A 26,267-nucleotide genomic window follows, 5' to 3' on the forward strand; every position below is an offset into this window, starting at 1 on the left:
AGATAAAATAAAAAAATTATTTTATTACGGAAAAATTTGTCCTTACAATGTAGTTCAATTGAAAAACTATGTTATTAGCAATCTATTCTAACTCCAAGTAGTAGCTCAAGAATCCAATCTTCAAGCAATGCGATCGAAATCCATTTCTTCAAGATTTGATTAAGCTCACTTCTTCCCTTAAGCTTCCTCTCTTTTCTTCGATCCAACAAAACATCAAAATGTAATCTTCACATCATGAATTAAGAATCTGGAATAGGAACTTAAAAGAGCTAGATAGTGGATTTCATACCTGAATAGGAGTGATAACACTAGACTCTCCCATCTCTTAGATCTCTCAGGTAGATAGGGCAGCTTCGTCACTAATGCCCATTCTCTTGGCAATAAAAGCAAGTGGACCTTTTTGGAATAACATAAGGAACTATCTCAGAGTTTACCTTTTCTGGATCTCCAATGTCATCGTTTTCAATATCCATTGAAGTTTGGGAGTTTGATTCACCAGACAAATTTGCTTGACCAGCACGCCAAATCATTGTTGATTCAGCAGCTATGAGCAAATAGGTGAGATCAATGAGGGTTACATCGTGATCCATCATATAGTACTCTCTAACGAACTTACTATATGATTTAGTAAGTGACTAAAGAACACAGTCAACAACCAACTCACTTGAAATCTCGACACCAAACATGCTTAACCTATCAATGTGTGACTTCATCTCTAAGATGTGTGTACACATAGGTTTCCTATCTTCGTGTTTACTTGCCAAAAGGGCTTGGGTGAGCTTGAACTTGTCAAGCCTTCTAACTTGTGGGTTAGGGAGAACAATTGGAGGAGGTGGAGGAAGTGAAGCATGATCTCTTGTTCCTCAATCATATCATGGAACATCATCTTCATTTGGAAATTTTGTCCCATGGAATTTGGGAAGACCATGAATGTCAGAACTAGACATCTACAACAACAGGATAAATCAAGTTAGTCAATTGAATCCTTAATAAAACACCCAAAAGAGATATTAAGGATAGGATCTGACACAGCATTCCACAAATTGGAAGAGGGATGTTGTAATCCAATTTGCAGAATATTTGAAGGTAGGTAAATGACGATTTACCAATTTCCACCATAAAAAAAAACGAAAAAGAAGGTTAAGTTTTAAATGTATTGGAAACTCCTATATCTTTTGAGATTCATTAAAATTTTCAATGGCATGTTTAAATCTCGGATTATGCTCTTCTATTTGTGACTGGGATGCCGAGGATCACAAACAAGATGTGAATAACCATGCAAATGTGCTTGGTAACCTCATTGCCTTTATCATTAACTATTGATGTGCCGGTAAACCACACACGCTCCATCAAAATGACAATTATGAGATACCCATTACTACTCTTTATTAGTGCCTTTTAGTGTGCTGGTTAACCACACACACTCCACTAACGACCAATAAAGCATAATGTGCAATTTCATAGGTTAGCATACTTTTCACATTTTTCCTAGAGTAACTAGAGTTGGGATTTTGTAAAATAATGTTCTAGTACTTTCTTTAATAACATTATACTTTTAATGAGATGTAGTAGTCCTATCAAATCCGTTCTGCTAACGGCCCTCCACTAATTATGGAAGCGGTGGGTGAGAGTGGACACTCATTCAACTACCATTTTATAGGAAGTTTCCTTATACCCCCCTTATAGATTAGCTCCGTGAATGAGGCATACTAACGATTTGACTGACCATATTCTTAGACATATATAATATTTAACTTTTAATTATAATATATATAAGGTGTGTTTTAAACTTTTAAAACTTTAGGGTTTATATGTAAATTTCAAAAATTAAGATATTAATTTCAAATTTAAAATAAACCAAATAACTAGATTTAATATTTATCTATTAATTAACTTTTAATTAATTAATTAAATTTTGTAAGGATTATCTAATTAAATGAAACAATTAATTTAATCCTAATCCATATCCCTTCTAGATTTCAAAAATATGGGGATAGGGTAATTTTCTTATTTTTCTCAATTATCCAATAAGACAACTATTATCCAAAACAAAGAAACACAAAAAGGGGTAGCATATTTCGAAATTTCAAGGGGATGAGGCTAGGGTTTTCAAAACCCTAACCCTAAATTCGATTAGGGTTCATGGAGGCTACTGTTTTCGAAAACCGTTTGCACCAAAACCCTAAAATCAAAAATTTTCGCATTTAGGGTTTAATGGCTATAAACCCTAATTTGCAATTCAACTATTATAGTAATTCAATTTAAAACAACTAGGCTCTGATACCACTAATGGGTTTTAGTTAAAACAAATAAACTAGAAAACAATTCCTAAGTTCACATGCAACCTACTTTGGATCTATGTTTTAACTATTGAACATATAACTTTGAATTGCAAGCAAGAACCCTAGAGGAAAGAGGATAATTTCGAAATTAACAAACTAGCGTTTAAGAGTTTCATACCTTTCAATTGTTATAGCAAACAATTGATAATCCTCTTAATCTTGAACTTGATCTTCTTGAAAGGTTAGCACCACAAATGTAATGCCTCTAATGGAATCACACCCAAGAACTAGCAAGAAGGAAACTAGAAGGAGATAGAGACTAGGGTATGCAATTTCAGCCCTAGGGTTTCTTCAAAGAAGGAGTGGCCAGTTTTAGGAGCTGGGAGGCTCCTTATATAGCTGAGGGGTCTAGGGTTTAGGGAAAACCCTAATGCTCCTTTGCTTAGGGCCTAAGCAAACCCAAGGGCCTTATCTAAGCCCCCTTGGACGAAATCATTAGGTTTTCCCCTATAGATTTCGTCCACCCCCTTCCAAGGAGGTTCTGGAGCCTTCCACTCAACTATTAGATAATTGCAAACTAGTCCCTGCACTTTATAATTAATACCGTTAACCCCAAAATTAATTCTAATTAATTTTCTGCCTAACTATTAATTATACATTATAATTTCTAATCAATATATTAATCTTTTAACATATTAATAAATCATTTATATTAATTTATTGATCTTATAATAAATCAATATCTCTCCTTTCATAGTTTCCTTATCCGGTTGCTAGGTTTGAGGGCAACCCAAAAGGATTGTGCTGCTATCAATTCAAGTACATACCAATTATAGTTATGCGCTTAGACACCTAATCCAACATGAATAAGGTAAAAGTGATGAACCGTTACCCCCTCCCGAGGATTGATGATTTATTTGACCAGTTTCAGGGTGCATCTTGGTTCTCCAAGATGGATCTGCGGTCGAGTTATCACCAGATGCGAGTCAGGGACGACGACGTGCTGATGACAGCCTTTCGGACTCGCTATGGTCACTATGAGTTTGTGGTGATGTCGTTTGGGCACACCAATTTTCCTACTGTATTCATGGACCTCATGAACCGCATATGCAGACCGATGCTAGACCAGTCTGTTATAGTCTTCATCGATGACATCTTGGTTTATTCCAAGACTCAGGAGCAGCATGAGGAGCACCTGAGGGAGGTGCTGGAGACACTGAGGAGGGAGAGACTTTTCACAAAGTTTTGGATGCGCGATGTGCAGTTTTTGGAGCACCTTGTCAACCAAAAGGGTATTCTGGTCAATCCGACCAAGATAAAGATTGTGATGCAGTGGGAGGTTTCGAGGTCTCCATTTGAGATTTTGAGTTTTCTTGGTCTAGCGGGTTACTATCGAAGATTTATACAGGATTTCTCCAAGATCGTTATTCCCCTGACCCGACTGACCAAGAAATCGGTGACATTCCGTTGGGGGCCTGAGCAGCAGGCAGCCTTAGAGACTCTCAGACAGCGGTTATGCGAGACACCGATTCTGACCTTGCCGGAGGGCGGCGATGACTTCATGGTTTACTGTGACACCTCGATCATGGGTATGGATGCAGTGTTGATGCAACGGGGTCACGTGATAGCATATGCTTCGAGGTAATTGAAGCCTCATGAGGCGAACTACCTCGATGCACGATTTGGAGCTGGGGGGCGTAGTTTTCACCCTCAATATTTTGTGGCATTACCTCTATGCGTTTCGTTGTACCATTTACACAGGCCACACGAGTTTGAAGTACCTCATGGATCAGTCGAATCTGAATATGAAGCAGTGTCGGTGATTAGATGTGGTAAGGGATTACAAATGTGATATCCTTTACCACCGAGGAAAGGCCAATGTGGCGGTCAATGCTCTTAGCTGCAAGGCAGTGGCGGCTCTAATTCGAGACATATGTCTGAGGATGACAGTGATTACTCCATTGTTGGAGCATATCCGAGAGGCGCATGTCGAGGGTATGAAGGAGGAGCACCGGAAGTGTGAGCGGATCATAGGCCAGGTTGCCTCATTTGATTATGACCGTTGTGGGCTATTGACCAATACATACACACACAACATGTCCTCTAGATTCTAAATCATCCTCTCACTTTGCCTATCACTTTGAGGGTGGAAAAAGGTATTGAAGTGAAGACGAGTACCCATCTCGTCGTGAAACCACTTCTAAAATCTAGAAGTGAACGAACATCTCGGTCTGACACAACTGAAACAGGCACTCCATGTTGTGCCACTACCTTACGTATGTAAATCTCAGCCAGCTTCTCAGTCGATATACTCTCCTGGATCAAGATGAAGTGATCACTCTTGGTCAACCGATCCACGATGACCCATATCGAATGTACTCCACGTGCGGTCGTGGAAATCTTCGTGATGAAATTCATAGTGATAGCTTCCCATTTCCACATGGGTCGGTCAGAGAGTCAAGAGGAGTGATGAGGTAGTACTCAAGACTACTGAGAGGATCCAGCAGGTCCAGAGCAGGCTCCAAACTACTCAAAGTCGGCAGAAAAGCTATGTCGATAAGCGTCGTTCAGAGTTGGAGCTTCAGGTGGGTGACATGGTTTTGTTGAAGGTTTCACCTTGGAAAAGTGTCATCCGGTTCAAGAAGTGGGGTAAGCTGGGCCCCAGATACATCGGTATATTCAGGGTTTTGGCTCGGGTGGGTTGGGTTGGTTACCATTTGGATCTTCCAGCAGAGCTCATCCAGATCCACAACAATTTTTATGTTTCCTAGCTGCGGAAGTGCTTAGTGGATGACTCCGCGGTTGTGTCTTCAGAGTATATACAGGTTAACTATATCCTAAACTACATCGATAGACTAGTAGCTATTCTCTAAAAGAAGATGAAGGAGCTGAGGAAAAAGAGGGTGGAGTTGATGAAGGTGCAGTGGCAACACCGTAAGGGCTCGGAGTGGACTTGGGAGCCCGAGAAGGAGATGAGGGAGCACTACCCGGAGTTGTTTCCCGACACAACATACTTTGAGGAAGAAGTCTAAGACAAGTGGGGGAGAATTGTAATGTCTAGCTCCTAATACGTATTTAATTAATTATTTATTCATTTTTATATAGAAACTCGACGAGTCAGAAGCCCCAAATTCGTCCATTAGGAATGGAAATTTGACGCAGGTTGTAAAGTCTACTCGACGAGTAGGCTGGTAGGGGTGAAACTCTAATTTTTGGGTTTTACACCCTATTTAAGCATCATAATCCCCTCATGCCAGCCTCATTTCCAACCTCCAAGTTGTAACAGCGCAGAATTTCCAAGTATTTATTATTGGTGTTTTTTTGAGATTTGTGAGTGGACTCGGCGGGTTGGAGCTCGAACTCGCCGAGTAGGATCGCGATTTTGGACACGGGTTCGCGTCTGGACTAGGCGAGTCCAAGAGTGGACTAGGCGAGTCCACGCTGTGTAATGAAACCCTAATTCCCAGGGTTTAAGACCTATTTAAAGGGCCTTATGGCCGTTATTTGTGCTCACCAATCCATAGAGAGAAACCCTAGAGTGCTTGAGCGTTTTGAGAGAGAAAGGAAGCCATTCTTGACCTTTGTGGTGTTGTTTAGCAAGAAGAAGAAGGTCCTAGCAAAGAGTAAGCAAAGGAGGTTTCTATACTGTGGATTTGAAGCTTAGATCATCAAACTTGAAGTATCATTTCAGCTCATCTTCTGTTTTATGAAGTATATTTGGATTTAGGGTTTCTTTTGGCCTTTGTTGGGTTGATTTGATGCCCAAATAGTCCCTTCTAGTGATGAGGCTTTGGATCTGAATCCATAGAGGTCCAGAGAGCATCACTCATCAAGCTTTATGAAGAGCAATGGAGGTTATGACCTTGAGTTGTGGTATTTGGGGCTAAATCATCATATATGGTCATATAGATGTTGTATGTACATCAAGATAGCAACTTTACATGATAAATAAGCTTGGAAGGACTGGATCTATGAGTTAGTGGAATAGATCTGACTTCAGGAGTGAGTTTGAGTCGTTGCATGGCATGGACTCGCCGAGTCCAAGAACAGACCCGGCGAGTAGCATGTAGATTGCCCAGCACCACTCAGCGAGTGGTCTTGCCGAGTTGAGGGATTGACTCAGTGAGTCAAGGAGAGTCAGAGTGGGTTGATAGGTGGACTGAGTCAAGCTGGGACTCGCCGAGTTGTTCTTGAAACTCGGCGAGTTCAGTCGTGGAGGCCCCACAACTCATGCCAGGTGGAACTCGTCGAGTTAGGAGAATACTCGACGTGTCAAGTGAGGATCCCAGGGAAATCAGTGTATGCGCTTACACTTGCCGAGTCGTTATAGTGTACTCGCCGAGTCCGGTCAAAGTTGACCGTTGACCATTGACCACTGTTGACCTATGTTGACTTGTTAAGGGATAGTCAAGCTTAGTTGAAAAAGTGTTAATTAGAGATGTATTGTGTTATAGGAGGACTATAGCTCGGGAGATCGAGCACTAGTGATTTCAGGGATTTACGAATGACCGAGGCACGCGAGGTGAGTCTTCTTACTATACTTTACCTTGAGTAGGTAAATAGAGTTATGTGATACAGTGCTTGTATGCTATATTTATATGTTATGTGTTATGCTGCATTATTCTTTGTGATTTATGTTGTGCATGTTTACAGAGTTAGAACCTGAGGGTTCAAAGAGTTTGGGTGCACGGGCCCATAGAGTTATAGCCTCGACTGGCTAATATGTGTTATATGTGGTATTGTGGGGAACTCACTAAGCTTTGTGCTTACAGTGTTTGGTGTTATTTGTTTTAGATACTAGTGACGACCGTGGGAAGGCGCCGGCTTGATTCGTACACACGCATGGGATTTATGATTTTTGAATCTTGGGATTTTTGTATTACTTGGATTGAATGTTCAAATATGGTTGTTTTATGACTATTAAGTGAATTATGTTTTATAAAATTTGAAAATTTTGTTTTGAAATTTACGGTGTTTCAAGTTGGTATCAGAGCCTTGGTTTGAGGGATTCGGGTACACCTTCGGCAGTATTTGAACTCAAACTGAGGATTTGGAAAATCTTTTCAAAAAGAAAACCAAATTTTTCTAAAAGTAAAATAATTCTAGAGAAATTCACAGGAGAAACATGTGTACGATCAGTCAGTGCCCGAACGGTGATTTCCCAAAATACCCTTATATTATATGTTTATGAAAATTGATATGATGTATTCTCTTGCTAGAGTAGGCTAGGTATTCATATTAGGACTAGGGTGCCCTGATTTGTGATGCCTTAGCCTAGGGAGAGGTGAGCTGCTATGAGATGCTTGAGAGTGAATAGGTATCAACGAGGAGCTTATGAGTGATCTGTTAGAGAGTGATAGAGTACTTGGAAATTAGGATCCGGAGAGGAGGATTTAGGGTGTATACTGAAACGGTGTGGACAGTAGTATTGGGCCCGTACTACTGAAAGCACCGGGGCGGTATACGGTCCAAGTAAGAATCTTCGGTATGCCAAGGATCAAGGAGGTATGAGTTGTCGAGTGTGAGTATGCTCGAGCGGATTCTAATTTATCATATGTTGTATTTCATAGGTTGATCATGGTGAGGACACGTCATATGCCGGAGGGCGTCGGGGCTAGTGATGAGGAGATCCGTCAGATCATTCACGAGGAGGTGGTTGCGGTCATCAGGGCAGAGATACCAGAGATGTTCAGGTCTATTAAGACCGTGCTGATTGAGACTTTTGACGAGCGTTATGTTGCTCTTTCTGAGGCTGCTGTTGCGGCGGCCACCGCAGCTGTTGCTGCTACGAGGCCGCAGGGTGGTGATGCGTTGCTATTCCGAGAGTTCAGCAACACGAAACCACCAGAGTTTGATGGGACCCAGGACCCGGTGGTGGCTATGAGATGGAATCTGACATAGAGGGATGTTCTTCACTTGCTTATCTCCTGAGCATTTGAGAGTATGGTTCGCGCTGAACCAGCTTCGCTTGGGAGCGAAGGACTGGTGGAAGTTTGTCACAACACACTTTTCGCCTGCTGAGCTTGCGGCAGTGACCTAGGAGAGGTTCACTGCCATGTTTCGAGATGAGTACGTTCCCCAGGTGGAGAGGGAGCGTTTGGCCCAAGAGTTTCTGACCCTCAAGCAGCGAATTGAGTCTGTTACGGTAATTACCAGGATGTTTCACGAGAGGGCGATGTTCTGCCCTGAGCACGTGTCCACTGAGCAGGCACGTATGAGCCGGTATTTGAGTATCTTGAGACGAGAAATTCGGGAGTTCGTGGAGAACTCCTCATACCGGACATTTGCTGAGCTTCAGGAAAATGACCGGAAGAGGGAGATCGAGCTGGAGACTCAGGTTAGGGAGGAGGCTGACTCAGGGGAGGGATCGGCGACTGGTACAATTCCAGCCGACAGCCAAGCGGGCCAAGCCCGCTGATCTCAAATCAGGGAGCCAGAAGGGCCGCACTTGTGGAAAGTGCGGCAAGGGTCATGATGGAGTGTGTAGAGCTGGATCTTGCTATAAATGTGGCAAGGAGGGGCATATGTCCAAGGACTGCCCCAAGGGGTTTGCAGTGTGCTTCCACTGCAACCAGACCGGACACCGGAAGGCGGAGTGTCTGCAGTTGCGAGGATCCGCTCAGGGAGCACTTCAGGGATCTGCCCTTGCCGCCATCAGAGCTACCGAGAGTCAGCCAGTGAAGGCCGAGGCGCAGAGGGCACGTGGGAGAGCATTTCAGTTGACCACGGAGGAGGTCCGTGCAGTGCCCGATGTCGTGGCTGGTATGTATTCATTCGTGTATTTATTGTAATGTTGAGATATTATGCTTATATTATGTTATGCGTAGGTACTTTTCTTGTGAATTCTGTGCCTGCCTTGGTATTATTTGACTCGGGTGCGAGTCGGTCTTTTGTATCTTTGGCTTTTAGTCAGCACATCAGTGTTATTCGCGAGGTGCTGAGTCGGCCTCTGAGAATTTCCATAGCTGACGAGAAGGTGATATATGCCACGTAGGTGATCCGTGGGTGCGTACTCGAGATTTTCGGTGTTGAGTTCCCGATTAATTTAGTTCCTATTGCCATGGGGGATGTATGTGTCATTGTGGGCATGGACTGTTGAGCAGGTTCGGTGCGGTTATCAACTGCGAGCGACAGCTAGTGACCGTACGAGACCCTAGTGGGGGAGTTCTTACAGTGTACGGCGAGGGTACCCGTTCTGGATCAGCATTTTGTTCAGCCGCTAGGGTGAGGCAGTGTCTACAGCAGGGCTGTAAGGGTTTTGTGGCGTACGTGTCGGATACGCGGGTCGATTCCAAGAGGCCGAGGTCGGTGGAGGAGGTTCCTATAGTGCATGAGTTTCCGGATGTCTTTCCAGAGGAGTTACCGGGTGTGCCTCCCGTGAGGCAAGTAGATTTCGGTATTGATTTGGTCCCGGGGGCCGCACCTATCGCTAAGGTGCCTTATCGTCTTGCACCTCCAGAGATGCAAGAGTTATCCTCGCAGCTTCAGGAGCTGCTGGGGAAAGGGTTTATTCGGCCGAGCAGCTCGCCGTGAGGAGCGCCTATTCTGTTTGTCAAGAAGAAGGATGGTTCACACCGGATGTGCATTGATTACCGGGAGTTGAACAAGCTGACGGTCAAGAACCGTTACCCGTTACCGAGGATCAACGATTTGTTCGACCAGTTGCAGGGAGCATCTTGGTTCTCCAAGATCGATTTGAGGTCTCGATACCATCAGGTGAGGGTGCGAGATGAGGACGTTCAGAAGACAGCGTTTAGGACGCGTTATGGGCATTATGAGTTTGTGGTGATGCCTTTCGGACTCACCAATGCCCCGGCAGTGTTCATGGATCTCATGAACCGGGTGTGCAGGCCGATGTTGGATCGGTCGGTGATTGTATTCATTGATGACATTTTGGTATATTCGAGATCTAGAGAGCAGCATGAGGAGCATTTGAGGGAGATCCTCGGAGTTCTGAGATCGGAGAGGCTTTATGCCAAATTCTCCAAGTGTGATTTCTGGTTGTGAGAGGTCCAGTTCCTAGGACATCTTGTTAACCAGGAAGGGATATTGGTCGATCCGGCCAAAGTTGAGGCGGTGATGAGTTGGGAGGTGCCGAGGTCACCCTCCGAGATCAGGAGTTTTCTAGGGCTGGCCGGTTATTATCGGAGATTTATCACGGATTTCTCTAAGATCGTAGTGTCATTCACTAAGTTGACCCAGAACGGTGTCGCTTTTTCATGGGGCCCCAAGCAGCAGGCCTCCTTCGAGACGCTTCGCCAAAGGTTATGCGAGGCCCCGGTGTTAGCCCTCTTGGAGGGAATGGAGGACTTTGTAGTATACTGTGATGCATCGATATTGGGGTTAGGAGCGGTGCTGATGCAGAGAGGGCATGTGATAGCATATGCATCGAGGCAGTTGAAGCCTCATGAGACGAGGTATCCCACCCATGACCTGGAGTTGGGGGCAGTGGTGTTCGCCCTCAAGATTTGGCGCCACTACTTGTATGGGGTTCGGTGTACGATATACACGGACCATAAGAGTCTAAAGTATTTAATGGATCAGCCCAACCTAAATATGAGGCAGAGGAGGTGGTTGGATGTGGTTAAGGATTACGATTGTGAGATCCTGTACCATCCGGGCAAGGCTAATGTGGTAGCCGACGCCCTAAGTCACAGGGCGGAGAGCGCCCCGTTGCGAGATGTATGTTTGCGTTTGACCGTGATGACTCCGGTGTTGGACACCATTCGAGGAGCACAGGCTGAGGCAGTGAGGTCGGAAAACTAGAAGAGAGAGCGAGTTGTTGGTTTGGTATCGTAGTTCGTTACTGATGGTCGGGGGCTTATGACTTTTCAGGGGCGTATTTGGGTACCATTTGTGGGAGGAACGCGTACCATTTTGATGGAAGAGGCGCATCGGTCGAAATTTTCGATCCATCCTAGGGCCACTAAGATGTATTTGGATTTGAGGAAGGAGTATTGGTGGCCCTGTATAAAGAGGGATGTTGCGTGGTTCGTTAAGAGGTGCTTAACCTGTCGTAGGGTTAAGGCCGAACACTAGAGACCGCATGGTAAGTTGCAGCCCTTGGAAGTTCCTGAATGGAAGTGGGAACAGATCACCATGGATTTCATCACCAAATTGCCAAGGACTACTTGGGGAGTTGATGCAATTTGGGTGATTGTGGACACGTTGACAAAGAGCGCTCATTTCCTTGCTATCAGCGAGAGTTCTTCCGCAGAGAAGTTAGCAGAGGTGTATGTGACGGAAGTGGTATCTCGACATGGGGTGCCGATCTCGATTGTCTCAGACCGGGATGTACGTTTCACTTCCAAACTCTGGAAGAAGTTTCATGAGGATCTGGGTACTAGGCTGCATTTTAGTACCGCATATCACCCCCAGACAGACGGACAGAGTGAGCGGACGATTCAGACGCTCGAGGACATGCTCCGAGCATGTGTATTGGATTTCAGGGGAAGTTGGGATACATATTTGCCCTTGGCCGAGTTTTCTTACAACAAAAGCTATCATTCGAGCATCGGTATGCCACCCTTTGAGTTGTTGTATGGGATGAGGTGTCGGACCCCCATTTGCTGGGGAGAAGTCGGACAGCACGTTATGGGCAACACTGAGATTGTACTTCAGACGACAGAGCAGATACAGCAGATCAGACAGAGGTTACTAACTGCTCAGAGTCGACAGAAGAGTTATGCGGATAGACGCCGGTCCGAACTTGAGTTCCAGGTCAGCGACTTTGTGCTCCTGAAGGTCTCTCCTTGGAAAGGAGTGATCCGATTCAGGAAGAGGGGCAAGTTGGGGCCCCGATATATCGGACCATTTCGGGTAGTCGTGAGGGTAGGCAGGGTAGCCTATCGTTTCGATTTGTCAGCAGAGTTGGGGCAGATTCACGACATTTTCCATGTGTCATAATTGCGGAAATGTATAGCCGATGAGTCGGCAGTGGTTCCATTAGAGGATATTCAGGTGGATGCGAGCCTGAATTATGCTGAGAGACCAGTGGCAATCAGAGATCGGAAAATCAAAGTTCTGAGGAACAAGGAGGTACCTTTGGTTTTGGTTCAGTAGCAGCATCGGAAGGCGTCCGAGATGACTTGGGAACCGGAGTGTGAGATGCGCGAGCAGCAGCCGGAGTTATTTGCAGAGCGAGACTTCGAGGGCGAAATCTAGTTCTAGTGGGGGAGAATTGTAACAGCCCGGAATTTCCAGGTATTTATTATTGGTGTTTTTTTTTAGATTTGTGAGTGGACTCGGCGAGTTGGAGCTCGAACTCGCCGAGTAGGATCGCGATTTTGGACATGGGTTCGCGTATGGACTTGGCGAGTCCAAGGGTTTGAGACCTATTTAAAGGGCCTTATGGCTGTCATTTGTGCTCACCAATCCATAAAGAGAAACCCTAGAGTGCGTGAGCGTTTTGAGAGAGAAAGGAAGCCATTCTTGACCTTTGTGGTGTTGCTTAGCAAGAAGAAGGAGGTCCTATCCAAGAGGAAGCAAAGGTGGTTGCTATGCTGTGGATTTGAAGCTTAGATCATCGAACTTGAGGTATCATTTCAGCTCATCTTTTGTTTTATGAAGTATATTTGGATTTAGGGTTTCTTTTGGCCTTTGTTGGGTTGATTTGATGCCCAAATAGTCCCTTCTAGTGATGAGGCTTTGGATTTGGATCCATAGAGGTCCAGAGAGCCTCACTCATCAAGCTTTATGAAGAGCAATGGAGGTTATGACCATGAGTTGTGGCATTTGGGGCTAAATCATCATATATGGTCATATAGATGTTGTATGTACATCAAGATAGCAACTTTACATGATAAATAAGCTTGGAAGGACTAGATCTATGAGTTAGTGGAATAGATCTGACTTCAAGAGTGAGTTTGAGTCGTTGCATGGCATGGACTCGCCGAGTCCAAGAACAGACTCGGCGAGTAGCATGAAGATTGCCCAGCACCACTCAGTGAGTGGTCTTGCCGAGTTGAGGGTTTGACTCAGTGAGTCAGGGAGAGTCAGAGTGGGTTGACAGGTGGACTGAGTCAAGCTGGGACTCACCGAGTTGTTCTTGAGACTCGGCGAGTTGAGTCGTGGAGGCCCCACAACTCATGCCAAGTGGAACTAGTCGAGTTAGGAGAATACTCGACGTGTCAAGTGAGGATCCCAGGGAAATCAGTGTATGCTCTTAGACTCACCGAGTCGCTATAGTGCACTCGCCGAGTCCGGTCAAAGTTGACCGTTGACCATTGACCAGTGTTGACTTATGTTGACTTGTTAAGGGATAGTCAACCTTAGTTGGGAAAGTGTTAATTAGAGATGTATTGTGTTATAGGAGGACTATAGCTCGGGAGATCGAGCACTAGTGATTTTAGGGATTTACGAATGACCGAGACACGCGAGGTGAGTCTTCTTACTATACTTTACCTTGAGTAGGTAAATAGAGTTATGTGATACAGTGCTTGTATGCTATATTTATATGTTATGTGTTGCGCTGCATTATTCTTTGTGATTTATGTTGTGCATGTTTACAGAGTTAGAACCTGAGGGTTCACAGAGTTTGGGTGCACGGACCCGCAGAGTTATAGCCTCGAGTGGCTAATATGTGTTATATGTGGTATTTTGGGGAACTCACTAAGCTTTGTGCTTACAGTGTTTGGTGTTATTTGTTTCAGGTACTAGTGACGACCGAGGGAAGGCGCCGGCTTGATCCGTACACACGCATGGGATTTATGATTTTTGGATCTTGGGATTTTTGTATTACTTGGATTGAATGTTCAACTATGGTTGTTTTATGAATATTAAGTGAATTATGTTTTATAAAATTTGAAAATTTTGTTTTGAAATTTACGGTGTTACACAAGTCCCAAACCCTAAATCCAGAAACCCTAATGCATTTGTGAGCTTGTGAGCCATTTTTTAGTGAAGCTTTGTGTGTGTTGAAGCTTATAAGGGAAGGAAAAGCTTGGGGATTCAAGAAGAAACTAGTAGATCCAGAGACTCCATTTCATTCTCATCATTTCCTAGTAAGCAAGTCTCAAACTTGATTAGTAACTTCTTAGATCTTATTATTATCATTTTGTTGGTTTTTGGTCCAAGAAGCATGACCTTTGGGAAATAGACGTCTCAAGTGAGTATACCATCAGATGTGGAACCATGGAGGGCTTTCATGGCATAAAGGTGCAAACTTTATGGCCATTGAAGCCCCATGCAAGCTATAGGATATCATTTTGGCCTTTTCAGCTCCAAAAGGCCATGCATGGATAGAAAGGTGGAAGCCTTACGTGTTCTTGTAGTGTCTTGTGTCCATATCTCAGTTTATATGCCTTGGTTTAGAGTATTGATGGCTTTAGGATCAATATCTAGGTCTTAAAGAGTTAGGGTTTGAGCTAAACCCATTAAGGAAGGGTATTAACGGGTAAAGTTGGAAACTTTACCCTTAAAAGGAAATTTTCAGTATGTAAATGAAGTATAGAGCTTAGAACTAAAGGATAGGAGCTTAATCCATTAAGATGGATTAATAGACTGAAGAACTCGTCGAGCCCATAGAGGAACTCAATGAGTTGGGCCAAAATGTCACGACCCCGTAGAAGGAAAAACTCGACGAGTTCAAGACGGACTCGACGAGTGGAATTGGAAAGTGTCGATTCTGATGACAGGAGAAACTCGACGAGTTCGTGAGGAACTAGACGAGTTGGATCACGATTTTAGGGTGTTTGATTTATAGAACTCGGCGAGTTGAGTCAACCTAGAATGTTGAATTTGACCAGGGGTAAAATGGTCATTTTACCCTAAGAAGGATTATTGGATTTTGACTAGATTTTATTGTGATAATGATACCCGGGGAGTCGGTGGAGCAGCCATTAGAGATTCCTTACCGCGAGTTTTCACAGTCAGCTTCGCAAGGTGAGTTTTCCTCCTGGTTTGAACGGGTCGAAGGCACCAGGGTCGGCCCGTATATGTTTTGATTAGTAGCTGAGTGTGGGTGAAGCACGTATCTCATAGATAGCTGAGTGTGGCCCAGGCCCGTATCTCATAACATTATTTAATATGGATATAAGATTGATTGATAGATTTTATTATAGTTGTTGTCTATGTGATACTTGTGTATATGCTTAGCAGCTGAATGTGGGCGGGGCGTGTATCTCATAGTTAGTCGATGTGGATGGGCCTGTATCTCGTAGTTAGCCGAGTGTGGGCGAGGCCCGTATCTCGTAGTCAGCAGAGTGTGGGCGGGGTACGTATCTCTTAGTTAGCGGAGTGTGGGCAGCGCCAGTATCTCCTTGAGTGTGGGCGGAACCCGTATCTCCTAGTAGCATGATTATGTGTATGGTAGTTTGGGGAGACTCACTAAGCTTCGTGATTACAGTTTTCAGTTTTGGTTTCAGGTATTTCTGGTAGCAAGGGGAAGAGCTCAGGATGATTGCAGTGCACACACCATTTGATTAGTCTTGGATGTTTATACTATGATATGTTTGACAGATGTTTATGATACTTTGAGATACACGACTTATGGTTTTTATATGATGTTTTATATTATGGTTTTCTTAATGATTTAAAATGAAATTTTTGGACTGTATTTTTGGGATGTTTCACCTTCATAGGATATGAGTGAAGAACGGTTTTCTATAATACTTTGTAGGTCGATATTCCGAAGTGTGACCATGTAACCGAATGTACTGGGAAAGTTCTTGATGATTCCCCTTGCAAAGTTCATGGGAAAGTTTTGCATGATCCTTCTCTTCAAGCTAAAGGCATTATACGTTAAATCTCTCCTGTTTTTTTAATGGCTACACAATTTAGGGCTATCTTGGTATGAAGAAGTTTTCATCCGTGAAGAAATTGATTCGGATAGTATGTGATGGATAACAGATGAGGTATATTTTAGCACTATGCATGGTTCGGTTTTGGACCCCAACCCGACCCAACCCATAAATGGTCACTTTCTGGTTTTCAGAACCCAATAGGATCGGTTTCTAGTCAGTTCGGTTTCTCGGGTTCTGATATCGGTTTGGGTGGTTTTTTGGTTTCTTGGTTTCAACCCATACACTCATGCGTTCGGGGTTTAAACCCATGTGTTTTGGTTTTAAATCCATGTGTTTTGGGTTTAAACCCATTTTCCAGAAATTGAGCAAGAAGTTACTTCACCATCATCCACCTCACTTCCGCAAAAGGTTTTAAAACCACTATCAATCGCAAGAAGCCTACAACACAAAATAAAACCCAATTAAAACATCAGTATGTAAATTATATAAAAAAAAAAGTTAATATATCATACTTGATAGTTAATAAAATACCTATCAAACACCGCCTCATACTTGTCTATCGTCTCTAAGATCAAAAATGTTGAATTCCATCTTGTGTCAACATCAAGGGATGGTTTCTTACTACAATTAATCTTCACTTTCTCAATACACTCTAGGAATGTAGCAAACCTAGCACCCGATAACCTCACATACTTCACAACATTTTGGATCTTTATGATGGAACTAAAATTCTCTTCTAACCCGTCCCTAACCACAAGATTTATGATATGAGCACAACACCTCAAATGCAAGTATTTACAATCCAAAAAAGCATGGGGTCCCCTAAGCATGGTCGCTAGATACCTAATTGCCCCATCATTTGAGGAAGCATTATCCACATTCACCATAAACACCTTCTCAATTCCCCAATTTTGTAAGCATTTGTAAACGAGTTTTCCTATGGTTACACCTTTGTGATTTGCATTAGGACAAAAATTCATAATTTTCTTTCTCAAAACCCACGTCTCATCAACCCAATGTACCGTTAAACAGCTATAGTTAATGTTTTGGATGGATGTCCAAGTATCATTTGTAACAAAGACGGTTTGATTTTTTAAAACATCCTTCAATTTATACAACTCTTCTTTGTATATCTGCAAACAATCCCTTGCAACAGTTTACCTTGAAGGAAATTTAAATAGAGGTTGCAAATCCCATGAATATTCCCTAAAATCCTTCATCTTCAACTATACTAAAAGGTTGATTGTCTTTAATACACATGCGGGCTAAGGAATTCCTACATTTCTCTTGGCTGAAGGAATGAACATCTAAAGAAATAACCCCCAAGTCTCCCACCTTTTTATAAATTCAACACAGATTGTTTTTTCGTATCACCAAGTTTACCTTTAGGGTTGTATATAGGAGATTTTGGACAATAGAGTCTTAAATAACTTCCCATTGCACCCGTACCATTTTTCTTTAAATTTGCACACATCATTGTTGGACAATATGGACATTTCACTTTTTTAGCACCGTTATTTACGACCACTTGATCAAAATGTTGTCATACCCAAGATACTCTATGACCATCACCCTTATTATCTGCAATTTCTTCATCATCTCCTTCATCAACATCAAGATCAACATCAAAAGTGTGTGGAGCATCAAGATCAACAGTTTGTGCATCTAGTTGAGACCTTTCCATTTACATAGAAAAAAAAATGCAATCAACATCAATATTTTCTGGTATTACCAAAAAAACTATTTTTAGGTCATACAGGAACAATGTTTCAGCATCAAAATTCATAATCAAACAGACAATATTTCAGCATTATAATTCATAAGCAAACAACAACATTATTTCAACAAACAACCAATATTTCAGCATTATAATTCATAAGCAAACATGTTGGGCTGAAGATCATTTTTGTTGATTGCGTCTTTTGGGCTCGTTTAGCCTAAGGCTTTTTGTGTACCGGTTTGGGCCTGTCCAACCGTGAACCTTTTATGTCTTGTATATATGTTTACGCTTGCATGCATATTAGGTTAAGGTTTTAGAGATCTGAGAATAGCGATACATCTAGACGACAACAGGTTTCTTTGATCGTTCTTGTAACCTTCCAATCCTCTACAGTTGATGTTCTTAATCAAGCTCTTCTGAGGATTTTGTTTAATCATTCGACACATTTGATTCCATCTTGTCTTGTTCTTATTATTGTGTTTATATCGTCTTTGTTTACTTACTTGTTCAAGATCTAATCGATCTTTATAGATTAAAGGTTTGTTTAATCTCATCAATTGGTATCAGAGCAGGAGGCTGTGTAATTGATACACATCTTTTCTGTGAAAAAGATTTCCATTAGGGTTTTTCCACAATCATCAATATTTATTGAGCCGTCATCTCTTTATTGACGTATCTTGATATTTATTATTTTGCCCTAATCTGCTTTATTACAAGTCTGATCTTTGAACAGGTTTTTACGATCATAATGGACGCGACACAATCAAACCTTATTAATATTTCCAACAGCATTGGTTCGACGACAAAGATTCCGATCTTATACACCCATGACTATGAAGTATGGGCACATCACTTCGAAGACTACGTTATTGGATCGGAGGATAATGGGTATCTCATTTGGGAAGCCATCACCAATGGACCGTTTTCTCATTCTGCAACGTCCAGAATCATCAAGACACAAAAAGAGTACAATGATCTGCTAAAGGACGTGAAAGATATTGCACAAGATGAAAAGGATAAGTTCCAGTGCAATATCAAGGCATTAAGGTTGATCAGGTTCGCCCTTCAGTCCGATACATTCAGATTGGTTAGCTCATGCACGACGGCAAAGGATGTTTGGGATAGACTTCGCGAACTGTATTCTACAGACGAGGATCTTGAACATTCTATTCAAACTTTGCTCCTATCTGAGTTTGGAGAATTCAGGCAAGGGGTTGAAGAAACTGTGACCCAGACGTTCGATCGCTTCAATCATCTTCTCAGCAAGATGATCAAACACGATATTGAAAGGAAGCTTATCGAACAGAAGGTTACATTCCTGAATGGTCTGAGGTCTGAATGGAGAGCGGTGGTTTCCACAGTTAAAGCCCATGAGCAGTTTAAATCATATTCTTTGGCGAAACTGGTGGGTATTCTCAAGTCCCAAGAGAAGATTGTGCTGCAAGAAAAGAACGTCGTTTCCAATCTCGGTTCGTTGGCCCTCTTGTCAAAAAGTAAAGCTGTTATGGAGGATGAAGACCTCAACCTGGAGGAATATGATCTCACATCAGAGGATTATGCCATGATGGTGTCCAATCCCAAGAGGTTCATAAAGAAGAGATTCCCCAGCAACAAAAACCGAAACTGGCAGGGGAGTTACAGCTCTGAAAAAGTGATTAATGAACCGAAAGCTGAGGAGCACAAGAAGGAACCGAAGGTGGATGGTGATTCTGGAGTAAGTTGTTTCTACTGTGGTGGGAAAAATCATTATGCTAAGGACTGTGTCCTTAAGAAAATGGCTGAAAAAGATGATGGGAATGACGAGGAAGCCGTGTTGCAGAAAAGACTGGACGAGTTGAGAAAGAAGAAGTCTACCGCTAACCCTCTTATTAATGCTCTTATTGTGCAGGGTTCGATTCAAGGTGAAGAGTTCGGTAGCACGGAAGTTTGGTCTACCGACTCAGAAGACGAGGAAGTGAGGCAGCCTACCCATGGAAAAGCCTACATGTCTAGGGAAGAAAGCAGTGGTGGAAGATGCTTCATGGTAACTGACGTATCTCATATGAGGGGATACAACACCGATGGAGGCAGTGATGGACCGAAGGCAAAGGAGGACATGTGCTTTACGGCCAAACCGCTTAGCCAGCAGTTCAATGAGCTCGATGAACTGATAAAGAAGGTACAATCTGTTTTTATTTCATACAAAGTACCATCATCCTCTTATGAGAAAGAACTAAAAAATGTCAATTCAAGAATTTCTCATCTAGATAGTAGCTTAACTCAAACTCGCGTCACAAATTCTAACCTAACTGATCAATTGAGCAGGGCGGCGTCGAAGAGTGAGGAGCGGAGAATGTGGATAGAGTTAAAGGAGTCAGAATTAGTCAAAGTTAAAGATGAAAACATTTATTTGCAAAGAGACAATTTAAAATTGTTAAAACAACGAAATGTTTTTTGTTTAATTGCTAAACGTCTGTATTCTAATATTACTCAGCTTCATTTGGATTGTGAAATAGGCCAAAAGATCCACCGCATGATCTTGCCCTTCCTAGAGTTTAAGGAAGATGAAATCGATGCCGAAGCCTATAATTCTGAGAGTGTGATATCGTTTGATGATGTCAATCCAACCTACATGTATGGACTGGACAAAATTGAGTCCTTCATTAAATCCAAAGACCACAAGAACATGCTTAAAAATCTTTTGGATGAAAATGACAGACTTAAACTGAGAACCGAAACCATGCAAAAATTTGACTCTTTAAACGCCAACGTAAGCTAAGAAAACAAAATTGATGTTGAAAATGCATCTGAGCTTAACAAGGACGATAACATGAGCGAAATTTATGTAGAGGACACGGTTGACTGCTCAGAATTTATTAAAACCGAACCTGAAAATCACAAGAATCTAATTTCTGAAAATTCAGTGGAGTTCGCTCGGTTGTCCCATCAAAAGTCCCCAAAATTAGTTGAGAAAGCTGTTGTGTATCAAAAGGTCAGGACCACTCCAAATCAAGTATATAAGGTAACAGGAGTAACCGAACATCAAACAGCTGAACTTGTAGCCATAGTAAACGAAGACAATGCTGATGGCTGTGATGTGTACTTCTGGGAAGCTCCAATTGATAATGCAGACGAAACCATTGGTTTATCTGAAAGAACTTCCTAGAAGAGCAAAGGAAGATACATACCTGAACCCTTGAATAAGCCGAACAACTTCGATGAGCCGAGCACCAGTGGTACAAAAGATATTCCTCAGAAGAATGATCACTCGGCAAAAGAAGACATTCCCTCGGCTCCTTCGGCTCAAAGTAAAACTCCTGCAGTTCAAAAGGAACCAGCCAAGGAGTCACCAAAAACGAAAGCAAATGTTCATCATCAACCTTCTCAGATGAGGAATAGGAAGATAGAACGGAACAATAGATACAGGAAGAACCTTTCTGAAAGGAAACAATTCTGGCATTCCCAGAATGCATATTTCTCTCATCAAGACAAGAATCTGAAGTATGAAAACAATCCTGTAGGAAAGCTTGAAAGTCACAAAAACCGAAAGTCAAGGTTCGGTTCACAAGAAGATATCAACCGAAAGCCAAGGTTCGGTTCACAAGAAGATATCAACCGAAGGCAAAAGTTCGGCTCTGAAAAGGACTTCAACCGAAACCAAAGGTTCGGTTCCAAAGACAATTCCAACCGAACGCAAAGGTTCGGTTCTGAAGTCAAAAGAGAACAAAACTCTAAGGTCACTCCCTCCAATGATCAAAAGCAAAAGGGTCACCTAGAGTCTCCAGCCCGGAACTTCTCTCAATCCAAACCCTCTCGTTCAAATTCTTCTCGTTCTTCTAATTATTCTTCTCGTTCTTCTAATTCTTCTACTCCCACCGATTCGTCTCCGTCTTACTCTGAAGCTGAGCAAAAGTGGAAGAAAAAGGTCAATAAATCCAAACCAGAGTTCAAACCTAACTCACCCCATCTTAACAAAATAAAAGTTTTTACCATTAAAAAGAAAGATGAAACAACTCTTATAAAACGAACTTATCTTGTTGATGTCTCTCTTATTGTTCCCGTTCCCATGCAAAGCTCACGTGGACCCAAGAAACTTTGGGTTCCTAAATCTGTCTAATTTTTTGCAGGTTATAAGTGACGAGGAGTTCGACGAAGAATGGTACATCGATAGTGGCTGCTCACGTCACATGACAGGGAGGAAAGAGGAGCTTAGTGAATACAGATCTCTTGCAAATGGTGGCAACGTCAAGTTTGGAAATAATTCTTTCGGCACCATAAAGGGATACGGGATGATAACAAATGGGGACTTTACTATAAGGAAGGTGGCTTATGTGGAAGGACTCCAACACAACCTAATTAGTGTATCTCAGCTTGTTGGAGGTACAGGTCTCAAAGTCTCGTTCGATGATGAAGGTTCTGAAATCATAGAGAAAAAGTCAAAGAAAGTGATTCTCAAGTCAGAGCGAAAGGGTGAAATGTTTCCCTTAAACCTTAAACCCATCAAAGGAAACCCAGCTATATGCTTGTTGTCAAAAGCTCAATCTGACGAAAGCTGGTTGTGGCACCGAAGATTATCTCATCTTAATTTTAAAGATATCAACTGTCTTGTTACTGGAGGTCATGTTAGGGGCCTTCCATTGCTCAAGTTCGACAGGGATCATCTGTGTGCTGCATGCAAAATGGGGAAGCAGAGTCGTCAAAGTCATCCATCTATAATCAACACAAAAGTTATTGAACCACTCGAATTACTTCATATTGACTTGTGTGGTCCTTCATCTATCGAAAGCATCGGTGGTAGCAAGTATATTCTTGTTATCGTTGATGATTTTTCACGATTTACATGGGTGTTCTTTCTAAAGCTCAAATCTGAAGCGACTCAAAAGCTGAAAGTGTTTATCAAGCAAATTGAAGTACAGCTCAAGAAGGTTGTTCGCAACATCAGAAGCGACAATGGTCTCGAATTCAAGAACAGGGAGTTTGAAGAGTTTCTTGCAGAAAAGGGAATTAGTCACAATTTCTCAGCTCCCTACACACCGCAACAGAACGGAATAGTCGAAAGACGAAACCGATCTTTGTGTGAAGCTGCCCGAACTATGCTAAGTTTCGCTTCCTTACCTCTTTATTTTTGGGCTGACGCTATTTCGGCTGCTTGTTTTACACAGAACAGGTCATATCTCAACAAGAGGTTCACGCTCACTCCATATGAGATACTAAACAACAGAAAGCCAAATGTGAAATTTTTCCATGTGTTCGGCTCAAGGTGTTTCATCTTTAATTCTAAAGAACAACGCAACAAGTTTGATTTCAAAGCCGACGAGGGAATATTTCTGGGTTACTCGCTCACATCCAAGGCATACAGGGTCCTAAACAAGCATTCGAGAAAGATTAAAGAGACATACTATGTGACCTTTGACGACAACTATGTCAAGAAGCTGCAGGCTAAAGAAGATATCACTGGGGAAATCTTTCCTCTAAATGGCCAGGTTACAGTCTCGGTCGCCAACTTATTCGAGACATTCATGGACCTCTTTAACGAACCGGAGAATGCTTCACTCTCCGAAGCAGGGGCAGCAGACAACAAAGTTAATCACATGAAGCAGATTGTCGAAGATGCTGCGAGAAGAATGCATGAAGGAGATTCAACCTCTAACGACTCTCCTTCCAACAACTCTCGAGTCGAGGGGGAGCCAAGAGCACAAGTCGAGGGGGAGCCAAGAGCACAAGTCGAGGGGGAGCCAAGCTCAATCGAAGAGGCCTCAACACCAGGAAGCTCAGAACCACAAGAAACACCTGAACCTCATGTCTTACAAAGCTCATCAACTGAGGGGGAACATATAGATATAACACTCGGTTACGATAGCCAATCTGATCCAGACGAAATAATTAATGCTGAACTAGAACCAACCTTAGATCCAAATTGCCCTCCTCTTATCAAATGGACCAGAGATCATCCTGTCTCTCAAGTAGTTGGCGATGTCTCTGAAAAGGTTTTGACCCGATCACAACTGCAGGCAAAACAGACTTCCTTATTTTCAAAGGTTGAGTTTTGCATGTTTAACTCATTCATATCAAAAGTTGAACCAAAGACAGTCAATACTGCTCTAGATCACTCTGATTGGGTTCAAGCAATGCAAGACGAGCTGAACGAATTTGAAAGGAACAAAGTCTGGCGCCTAATTCCAACTCCTCCTTATGCTTCGGTTGTTGGTCTCAAATGGGTATTTAGGAACAAAATGGACAAGGAAGGTAATGTTATACGGAACAAGGCTCGTCTGGTGGTAAAGGGATACTGTCAGGAGGAAGGGATAGACTATGAAGAGACTTTCGCTCCAGTAGCTCGGCTAGAATCTGTTAGAATATTTCTGGCCTATGCTGCTCACAAGAACTTTGAGGTTTTCCAAATGGACGTCAAGTGTGCATTTCTCAATGGAGAACTCGAAGAAACGGTGTACGTGGAGCAACCTCCTGGGTTTGTGAACGAAAGGCATCCAAATCATTGCTATATTCTGGATAAAGCTCTGTACGGTCTTAAGCAAGCTCCGAGAGCCTGGTATGAAACGCTTACAAAATTTTTAAAGATGTCTAAATTCAAACAAGGTTCGGTTGACCCAACCTTCTTTCGCAAAAAGGAAGGTAACCACCTTATGATAGTTCAAATTTATGTCGATGACATCATCTTTGGCTCCACGAATCCTAGCCTAACAGCTGAATTCAGAAAGCTGATGGAGACTAAGTTTGAAATGAGCTCAATGGGTCCTATTAATTTTTTCCTTGGTTTAAACATAAGACAGGGACCCGAAGGCATCTTTATTAATCAAGAAGATTACACGAAGACTCTCCTAGCAAAGTTTGGAATGATGGGAGACTCAAAAGTCGAAGTCCCAATGGCATTCGGCACCAAGCTGACCCCATCCCTAGACAAACCGGCTGTCGATATCACGCTCTATCGTCAAATGATTGGCTCATTAATGTATCTAACTGCTAGCCGACCTGATATCATGTTCTCCGTTTGTTACTGTGCTCGATTTCAGGCAAACCCACGCGAACCTCACATGCTTGCAGTGAAGAACATCCTACGCTACCTCAAGCGAACCACCTCCTTAGGTCTATGGTATCCATCCAACTCAGGCTTCTTTGTTCAAGCCTATTCTGATGCTGACCTTGGAAGATGTGGACTCGACCGTAAAAGCACAACTGGTGGCTGTCAATTTCTTGACGGGAAGTTAGTCAGCTGGCAATCCAAGAAACAAACGTGTGTGTCGCTATCTACTGCCGAAGCGGAATACATTGCAGCTGCATCATGCACATCACAAGTGATTTGGATCCAAAGTCAACTTCGAGACTATGGACTCAATATGAAGAAGATCCCACTATATTGTGACTCTGAAAGTGCAATTAGGATCTGTCATAACCCAGTGCAACACTCCAAAACCAAACACATAGCACTGCGGTATCACTTCATCAAAGATCACGTGGAAGATGGAAACGTCGAAGTTCACTTCGTAAGAACCACTGATCAACTGGCTGACGTCTTTACAAAAGCTCTTCCTGAAGCATCATTCAATAAAATATTGCAAGGACTAGGTATGATGGAATCAGAGTCAGTACCTCACGCTACCTCTCAAACTCAAACGTAAGAACCGAAACCAACCGATCGTTCGGGTTCGGTTCAACTATCTGACCCACTCATTTCTTCAAAGGTAGTTTTTCATTGTTGTATATTACTTGTACAATTCTGTTTTTCCTAGTTTGATTCAAAAAAAAAAAAAAAAAAAAAATTCTTGTTTGCTTAAATTTCCAGGTTTTTCAAAATTTTATTGAACCGAAACCAACCGAAGGTTCGGGTTCGGTTTTTCAAAATTTTCTAGAACCGAAACCAACCGAAGGTTCGAGTTCGGTTTTTCAGAATTTTCTAGAACCGAAATCAACCTAAGGTTCGGGTTCGGTTTTTCAAAATTTTCCTCAACCGAAACCAATTGTTTGATGGGGTTCGGTTTTTTTTCTTTTGTCAATTTTTCAAGTTGTTTTGTCTAATTTTTTTTTAATCTTATTTTTTTTTTTTTTAATCTCAAAATTCCAAAAAAAATTTCTTGTGTGTTTGTGTTCGTTTATGGGGATAAATTTGATGAAATACCTAAATGTCCCTAAAAGCATGTTGTTGTATGTGTCTCAAGCCTCATAAGATTTTGAATAATGGCCTTCATGACCTGGTATACACAAACCTTGTCTTCCCAATAAGGCCAATTCATTTATTCTAATCGTGAGCTACCTCACTCTTTTCTCACATGAGTTAAGAGTTTCCTGCTTGGTCCTTCTTTTCGCAGTAGAGGTACTTTGTTCTCTTACACCATCTCTACATTACTTCTCCACTACACTCATTCCATCATGGTAACCCTTGAGACTCTCAGAAATTACCACTGAGGTTTATGGTTACACAACATCTGTGTTTATGATCTTAGTATTGTGTCACTACGAACTAAGTGAAACCCAAAATTCCACACCTAACGAATTGACGATGAACAATTAAATTGCTAAAGTTTTCAC

This window comes from Lactuca saligna, chromosome 4 (assembly GCF_052625555.1).
Source record: "Lactuca saligna cultivar CGN05327 chromosome 4, ASM5262555v1, whole genome shotgun sequence".
In the NCBI taxonomy this organism is placed as follows: domain Eukaryota; kingdom Viridiplantae; phylum Streptophyta; class Magnoliopsida; order Asterales; family Asteraceae; genus Lactuca; species Lactuca saligna.